This window comes from Brachyhypopomus gauderio, chromosome 14, assembly GCF_052324685.1.
Source record: "Brachyhypopomus gauderio isolate BG-103 chromosome 14, BGAUD_0.2, whole genome shotgun sequence".
NCBI classification, from domain to species: domain Eukaryota; kingdom Metazoa; phylum Chordata; class Actinopteri; order Gymnotiformes; family Hypopomidae; genus Brachyhypopomus; species Brachyhypopomus gauderio.
In genome coordinates this window covers 21,965,418-21,973,105 of record NC_135224.1, presented here as the reverse complement: position 1 = coordinate 21,973,105, position 7,688 = coordinate 21,965,418, and the positions used below count along the sequence as shown (strand labels likewise).

At 48.1% G+C, this 7,688-nt stretch overlaps 1 long non-coding RNA gene across 1 annotated transcript; it reads right to left on the bottom strand.

The window, feature by feature from the left end:
- Positions 1 to 2,863: 2,863 nt before the first annotated feature.
- On the bottom strand, positions 2,864 to 6,096 carry LOC143475384 (uncharacterized). Its single transcript, XR_013121005.1, has 2 exons — positions 3,640 to 6,096; positions 2,864 to 3,233 (listed from the first exon to the last, which is right to left on the bottom strand). It is a non-coding gene; the product is annotated as an uncharacterized LOC143475384 (long non-coding RNA).
- Positions 6,097 to 7,688: the final 1,592 nt, after the last annotated feature.

The window sequence follows — 7,688 nt, the reverse complement described above, 5'->3', positions numbered from 1 at the left end:
GGTGGCGTCTCAAGCCTGCTGTTCGGGACCCTGCCGCTCCCGCACTGCTGACGGCGGTGGAGTCCTGCAATGCGAAACGCTCGGGCGGAAGTCCAGAAGTGCCACTGCGAACCCGTCGTTTGCACATTCCATCGTGATGATCTTCAGAGACCTGAAAGATGTGAACGTGAAAATCTGGGTGTATGGAAAACCGGGCGAGGACAATTATAGCGCCACCCGCCTTCAAATCTGTGTGTCTTCACCTCCATAGAAGACTTGGAGTCTTGTAAGCACAATGGTAACAGCTTCTCAGAGACTACAAGAAAGGAATTTGTAAAAAAATAATAATGAGAGGAAAAAAACAGCCCCTAAGGTGCTGGGCAGACGTTGGGACGCCACAACAAATGCAGAGCAGGTGATGTGAAGCAGCCAGTCAGGCAGTGGGTGGTCCCGAGCACAATCAAATGGGCGGGGCCTCGGGCCCATGTTCAAACTGCACACGCTAACGTAAATGAAGCCCATTTGCTGCGGGTCGTTTGCTTGTAACCGATGCAACGCCGCGGGAACATTGCCAGGGCCTCGTGTAATGGGACATGGTGCTGTCTTCTCTGGATCTAGATCTTTCTCCTCTCACCAGCTGGCCTCTTATTACTACTGCCCAAGCTGTCCAGGAATCTGCTGACTCTAGATCAGCCTTTAGAGGCGCGTTTAACCACTGATTTATATTTATGGGACACTTAACCACCCAGCAAAGCCTGGCTGCCTTTGCTTCCAAACCCCACTCCCCCATCCCGAATGGAATTCATGAATGCTCATGTGACCCTCCCCACTAAACGTGAAACGTGAAAACGTTCGGTGCCAGGGCAGCGGTTTGTGGAGGCGGCTGCAGGTCCGGCGTCCGACGCCTCTGGGCACGAGGAGATTAGAGCCGCTCTGTTTGCCGATGGGATTGGTTGGGGGGGAGGGGGGGGGGGGTGTCACGACCCCCTTGCTGGAGGTCCTGCCAACAAAGCCAGCCCAGTAAATCATTGGGGGGGCAGGCAGAGAAACTGCAAGGGGAATTAAAGACCCACCGGGGACCCCATGCATTATCCTTTGACGCCGGTGTGGAGCAGTAACGCCGCACGGCAGGATGGGGACGGGAGGCTTCAGCGGGGCCGTGTCACCACCAGCTCCCACACAGCTGGCTGAGGACCGCCACCATGCGAAATCCAATCGACTTTACGCTCGAGTGGTCTTCAGAGGCCGTCCCGGGGAAACCACCGGAAAATGCCGAGATAAATCCTAGGTGGCCCTTTTCTCTCTTGCCACGCCCAGCTCTCCCTCTCAGGCCCGCCTCCTCCTTTATGCCACTCCCCTCATACCCAACCACCTGATCTCCACGGTGCAGGCGATCCCAGCTTCATGACTGACACCCGCCATTGGTGGAGGAACCGTGCAGCAGGAGTCATGCATTACCTCAACGTGAAGTCCTGCAAATCGGTGACCCCGCCACCATTAGCCTCGGTGCGCAAAAATAAACAAAACCAAAACACACTGGTTCACGTTACACCCTACCTTGCTAGCGTGCGTGGAATATGGTGCCAAGTTTGTGGAAACGGCGAAGAAATCCAGGGGTGGATTACGCGTATATCGTGGGCTGGCGTGTCACCGCTCACACATTTCTGACCAAACCATACACTCGCGCTCCCTGGACCTTCAGAGAGACCCGGTGGGGGGGGGGGGGGGGGGGGGGGGGGTCACTCGCAAATCGGGGAGAAATGCCCACTAAAACATAATCAAAGGTGGGCTGCTTTCTCGGGAGAGGTGCAGCGCATTGAAATGAATCAGCAGACGTAAATTAGCGACGTCGACGAAGGGCCTGGCAGTGTGGCATTTCTGAAGATGATCCAAAAAGCAATTAGGAGGCATAAGAGAAGGAGTGCGATGATTGATCGCTCACCAAGGGCCGAGTCGCACAAACACCCCTGTCCTTGCCGAACGGTCGCTATGGCAACAGGAGAAAGGAGCCGGACCGAGGCACAGAGAGAGAGTTTGCCTTTAGAGCAGACTGACCCGTGTGGCTCCCGCACTGACTACGGGTTGCCAGTTATGGCATTTTAATGCCGTTAAGATCCTAATGACGTGTCAGTCTAGCCAATTACGACACATCAAGGGGATCTGGTACATTTGCCATTGTGTCCTCGAAGCTAAACTTCTGCGCAATTTTTGGGGGGTTGTAACTGTCTTGACCTTTTTTTTTTTAAGTTTACATTTATGTTTACATTTATGTGTTTATCTGAAAAATGTGCACATTTTATAATGTAAAGATTCCAGAGACTGACTATAGTGTACTATAGTATAAGATGTAGATGTAGTCGAAATTTAGACCTCCCTCTTTCTCTCTCTCTCTCCCTCACTCTCTCTATACATGAGAATGTATGTCTGTTTGCACGTGCGCGTGTGTGTGTGTATATATATCTGTGCGCACGCACGCACACACACACACACACACACACACACACACACACACACACACACACACACACACACACACATATATATATATATATATATATATATATATATATATATATATATATATATATATATACATACACATACACATGGTACATGAAGTGACAAGGTTTAAAAAGCAAACACGACACAGCCTTCCCACACGATTACATTCAGCAAATGTCAAGGTTATATGTGGCTTCTTGAGGTGATAGTGATGGTGACGGCCATCTTAACCTTTTAACCTTCACAGTGACTTTCAAAGCCAGTCTCACTTCACAGATAATCAGTCCGAGATCATATACGACTGCAGACACCCCCAGGCCCTTGGCCTTTCAAAGCACTGCAATGGACTTATTACTGTGGTGAAAATATAGGATTTACAGTGTTGCAGGTAAAGACTGTAATCATTATTTGTTAGGATAATCTACTAACATCCTGTGTGGACCATTGTAATTTCAGCTCCTTAATCTTAAAAACAATGGCCGGGTCTGGATGACGGGGCTTGGAATTATGTGTTTTGCAGCTTTCTTTAACCGGGTTCAAAGCGGGCAGATGGACATCCGTTCTGTAAAGGTCCCAGCAGGCCAGCATGTCCTGTGACCCTGTAGGCTGTCGGACTGGACCACTGAGCCGAGCTCGGACCCAGTCATCCGAGCAGAAGCATCCATTCTGCCGTGCCCGTCGCTCCGTGGGACGTGGTGGGACGTTCACAGACCCCAGACCACCTTGAGCATTTCAAAGTCTACCTGTTGTGCCTTTAAAAACAGGTAGAGAGCACAAAAATGAGAAGAGCATTCATATGTTTGAAGACCTGATCAGTATATCTATACAATAATAAGTTCAAAGAAACCTTTCCAAACCTTCTCTAAATTATGTGAATTCAAACAAAGGTGTTGCCATTTATTTTTATACAACCAGTTTCCCGTCTCTCTTTGGCGAGCTGGTACAATTGACTGCACTGCTGCCTCATGCTTATAGGAACCCGGATTCGATTTCCGGACGGCCCACTGGCCCACAGAGTTTGCACATTCTCCCTGTGGCTGTGTGGCTTTCTTGGGTGCTGTAACTCGGTGGTAATCACCGCTTAATTATCTTTATTTAATCATGTCTTCATCGAACCGGCAAGAACACAGCGGTGTCTCTGGTTGTGTTTTTGTTTACCTGTTGGTCTGTTTAGTCTCTGGAGATGAGAGGGAAGTTCAGCTCATGTTCCGGGGGGGCACCCAACCGGCGGCTGAGACACAGCAGATCCTCCTGGGTGTGTCAGCAGACCCTTCAAAGCAGCCGAGCAGATGTGCAGATGAACCAGACGCAGGCGGTACAGACCGTCGTAGCTGCAGTGCTCTGGGTTCGACATCAGTCGTTCAGATATAAGCCTTTTCCTGTACAGCACCAGGTGCAAGTTTGGCAACAAATCAGCTTCGGAGTCCCATTGGCCACCAAAACTCGCAGCTTATGGCAATAACACCACACAGGATCTGCAGGCCGCTTGCGTGTGAAAAAAAAGAAGGTAAAAAAATAGAAAGAAAAAACGTCTGATTTAACTGCAGGTACCGGAACGGCAAAGACGCGTGAGCCCCTGTCGCCAGAGGATGAAATTGTGAAGTTATGACGCTGAAAGAAAAACAGATGGTAGATTGTGTTTCTGCCCCCCCGCCGCGTACTCTTAAACGAACGACAGAGCAGAGCGTGAAGGCGAATCACCAAGACCTCGGGAGAGTCTCGCGTTGCAGAATACGCCCTCAGACGTCAATAACCACAGTTTCCACCCCAGCCATAAATTCAGAGTTGGCCTCCGAATTCCTCCAAAGTCAGCGCGACTCCGAGAGCGAATTGAGAAGAAGCAAGAAGGAGACCTTCTCATTTCAGTTAGGGAAAACAGATCTTTAAAGTGACATTGCAGCAGCCTCAAATCGGATTGATCGCATCGTTCACGCAGATGCGGCGGTAGAGCGAATTAGCCTTTGCTCCTTCGGCGACAGTCTCATCAAAGCCGTGGCATGCTCACACCACCGAGGTCTCGCTTTAATCTGATTGGCTGGAGTGAAAACTCTCGGGGCACACAAAGAGGCCATTGATACCCAGCTGATGTCAACAAAGGAAGGGTCTTGACAAGAGAGGCGGGGTGGAAGGAGAGAAAGATGGAGAGGGACAAAGAAGGAGTAAGAAGAGAAGGAAAAAATGGGAAGAAAAGAGGGAGAGAGGGAGGCAGATTCCTCTTTTTTTATCACAATTTGTATAGCATGGGGGGGGTCACAGTAGGATCTCTGTCAACTTCTGACTGGATGCCTAAGATTAGTGAATAAAGTTGATCAGAATGTTTATCTTAGTATTTGATTTCATATATTTTATATTAACCAGCTCTACTGGCACTGAGAGGAAAAATGCATTTTAATGTGCACAAATGAAAACTTTACTCCTTTCAAGAAAACTTGGATAGACCTTGCAACCTTCAACAAGCTTCTGTAGGCTACATAGAACTGACTAACAGCAACCTCGCCATGTCATAAGGTCATGGGCTGAGAAAGAAATGAATAAACAAGTTTTGTAGGCAAGAGCTATCGCACAACCCCGACAGCATGTGTCACGTTAGTCTCCGGATCAGACGAGGAGTGCGGCACGGTTTAATCCAATCCGAGAAGTCTCAATTCACCGTTTATTTTTCAGCCGTGGAATCGGTCACGGTATTACGTGCAGTGGCAGTGAACACAGAACAGCCATTCACACAGAGATTACACAAGGCTTTGGAAATGAAGTTGGAATTACACGGGACGGCGGATTTAATTAAGGACAATCTCAGGTCTGCGTTGACCTGTGGCTGGCCCGAGTGTTGTTGTCTGTATTCCAGATTTTGCTGGGAAATGGCTTTACTGTAACTCATGGGATATCAGGTGACTTGAGAAATTTATTCATTTAAATCTGAATGTATTCTTGTACAGTATGTGTGTTATATGCCCATATTGTAATATATTTATAAAAAAAAACAAAAACATTAAATTAAAAGCACAAATGGTGTCCTTCGGGGTATACATATGTATCTGGGGTCTACAGCTATAAGAAATTCATTTGTGCACATCCAAACATAAAAGCTCTTGACAAAGTCCCTCTGTAATAAACGAGCGGTGACAAACAGATGGAAGGCAGCTGCCTGAAAGTGTCTCTGTCCTGGGGGACGGTCACGTGTCTCTGTCCTGTGTCCTCCTGTGGGCCTCAGCATGGACATGTCTTCTTCACTAGGTTCAGCTCAGGGTGCCAAATGGAGGGGACCATTTGTTTATTTTGTTTATTTTTTTTTGTTTTTGTGTGTGTGTGTGGGGGGGGGGGGGGGGGGTAGTGGTGAAGACCCCCAGCTGTGCTGTTATGCCCTCTCCCTGCTCCCAAACTCCAAATGGATAAACGTCCTGACAAAATGGCAAAGGCGAAATGCCCACACAAACACACACACACACACACACACACACATTTTAAGCGGATCACAAGTAGACGGTTGCTGGAGCACTAGCGCGGACACAAGCACAGACGTGCGCAGTGGTGGGGGCTCGGACAGGACAGAATACGCCTTCCCTTGTCTCAGCACAACAGCTCAGACGCCGTCTCCACAACAAACCAAGCAGGCTAAAGTCCAACACCCCCCCCCCCCCCCCCCCCCCCCCCCCTCGCCCAACGATTGACTATTCAAGAACTGCTATTAATGCTAAATGTTTCTCTGACCCAGCTGTCCTCTCTAAGCACACAGAGCATCACACTTACTCGAGCAGATGAAATCTGAATGAATCTGGTATTTTGATGCTAAACACAGCCGGCCTGGCTAAAGTTTAGCCACCCCCTCGGGCTAAAGTGTGGCGGCCAGCTAACCGCTATCTCTGCGGTGATGTCAGGGTGCACAGACTGGCCATTGTGTGCACCAAGATGGGATTTGCATGCGTGTTAGACAGGATTACCCACGGCCCAGGGCATGCTGGGAACCTGAACCTTCCTGTCCACTGTCACTTAGTACTCCACCACCTGCTCTTTGAAGAAAATGTCCACCAATGTTTTGTTTTTCTTTTTTTTTCAAATCAAACTTTCTACACAAGCCAAACCTGACAGGGTTAAAAAGGAACGTAAGGATAAAAACATAATAGTAACAATAGCCCATTTTGTTCCTGTAAAGACAAAGCGATGAAACTACATGACAAGTGCCAAGCCATTTTTGAAATATTGCATGGTATGTTTTTTCTTGTCCTGTGTGAATCTCTGGAAACTGCTAGCCAATCACCTACCCCCACCCTCTCCGCCGCCACCAATCACCTTCCCCCACCCTCTCAGCCTCCACCAATACCAGAGCTCGTGCTTCAGCCACACACTGCTAGGAATGTTGACATGTTGAATGTCTCTTTTTTGTGTGTCCTGCCAGGATGGGGTTAATCCACTAATCTCCTGAAACTGATATCCACATCAAACTTATTTTAATCCCAGTATTGTAGAGCCACGCTGAGAGACAGCAGCGGTCACTAACCGCCTCAAAACTATAAAACAGCAGGATGCTTAAACATCTGTAATTGGTACATGCGGTCGACATTTAAATTTAGGAGCAGTGGAATTCAGCTTGGCGTAGTCGTAGGTTACACAGCCACTAGGTGTTTGTGAGAAAATCTGAATGATATTTTACACTGCCTGGTCGTGGTAATTCACACCTCAGTCAGTGTGACACTTAGACCTGCTGCATTAAATATGAATGGGTTTTAAATAATATATTGATGCTCCGTTGAGAAATAGTTCAAGCTGTGTCAGAATCCGGAGGGGACGAGGGTGATTAACCACACTGTCAGTTTAGCCATTTGCTAAATATAACATAGGGATTCCTAATTCGAGCACACTGTCTGGGACACTATAAAAATGATCATATTATGCTGAAGGCCTAGATTGGGCTACAGCTAACGTGTGATTCCAGTGCCAGAGACCAAGTCAGAGCACTGCATGGCACTCGTATCTTAGTCCATTCTTCACAAGCCTGATCATCAGAGGTTTTATCAGATGTGAAAAAGAAGCTAGCACACTAAACTGTACTCTGCAGTGGGTCAGTAATGACATTTCTTACCCTTGGCTGCACTGTGATTTGCTACCAACGGCTGGATACTTTCGTTGTTAGTAACTGACGTAAGGACTTTCTAGTTAGTACTAAATAGACGAGTTTTGAGCGTTCACTCTGAAGTAGGCCAGCAGCTGTT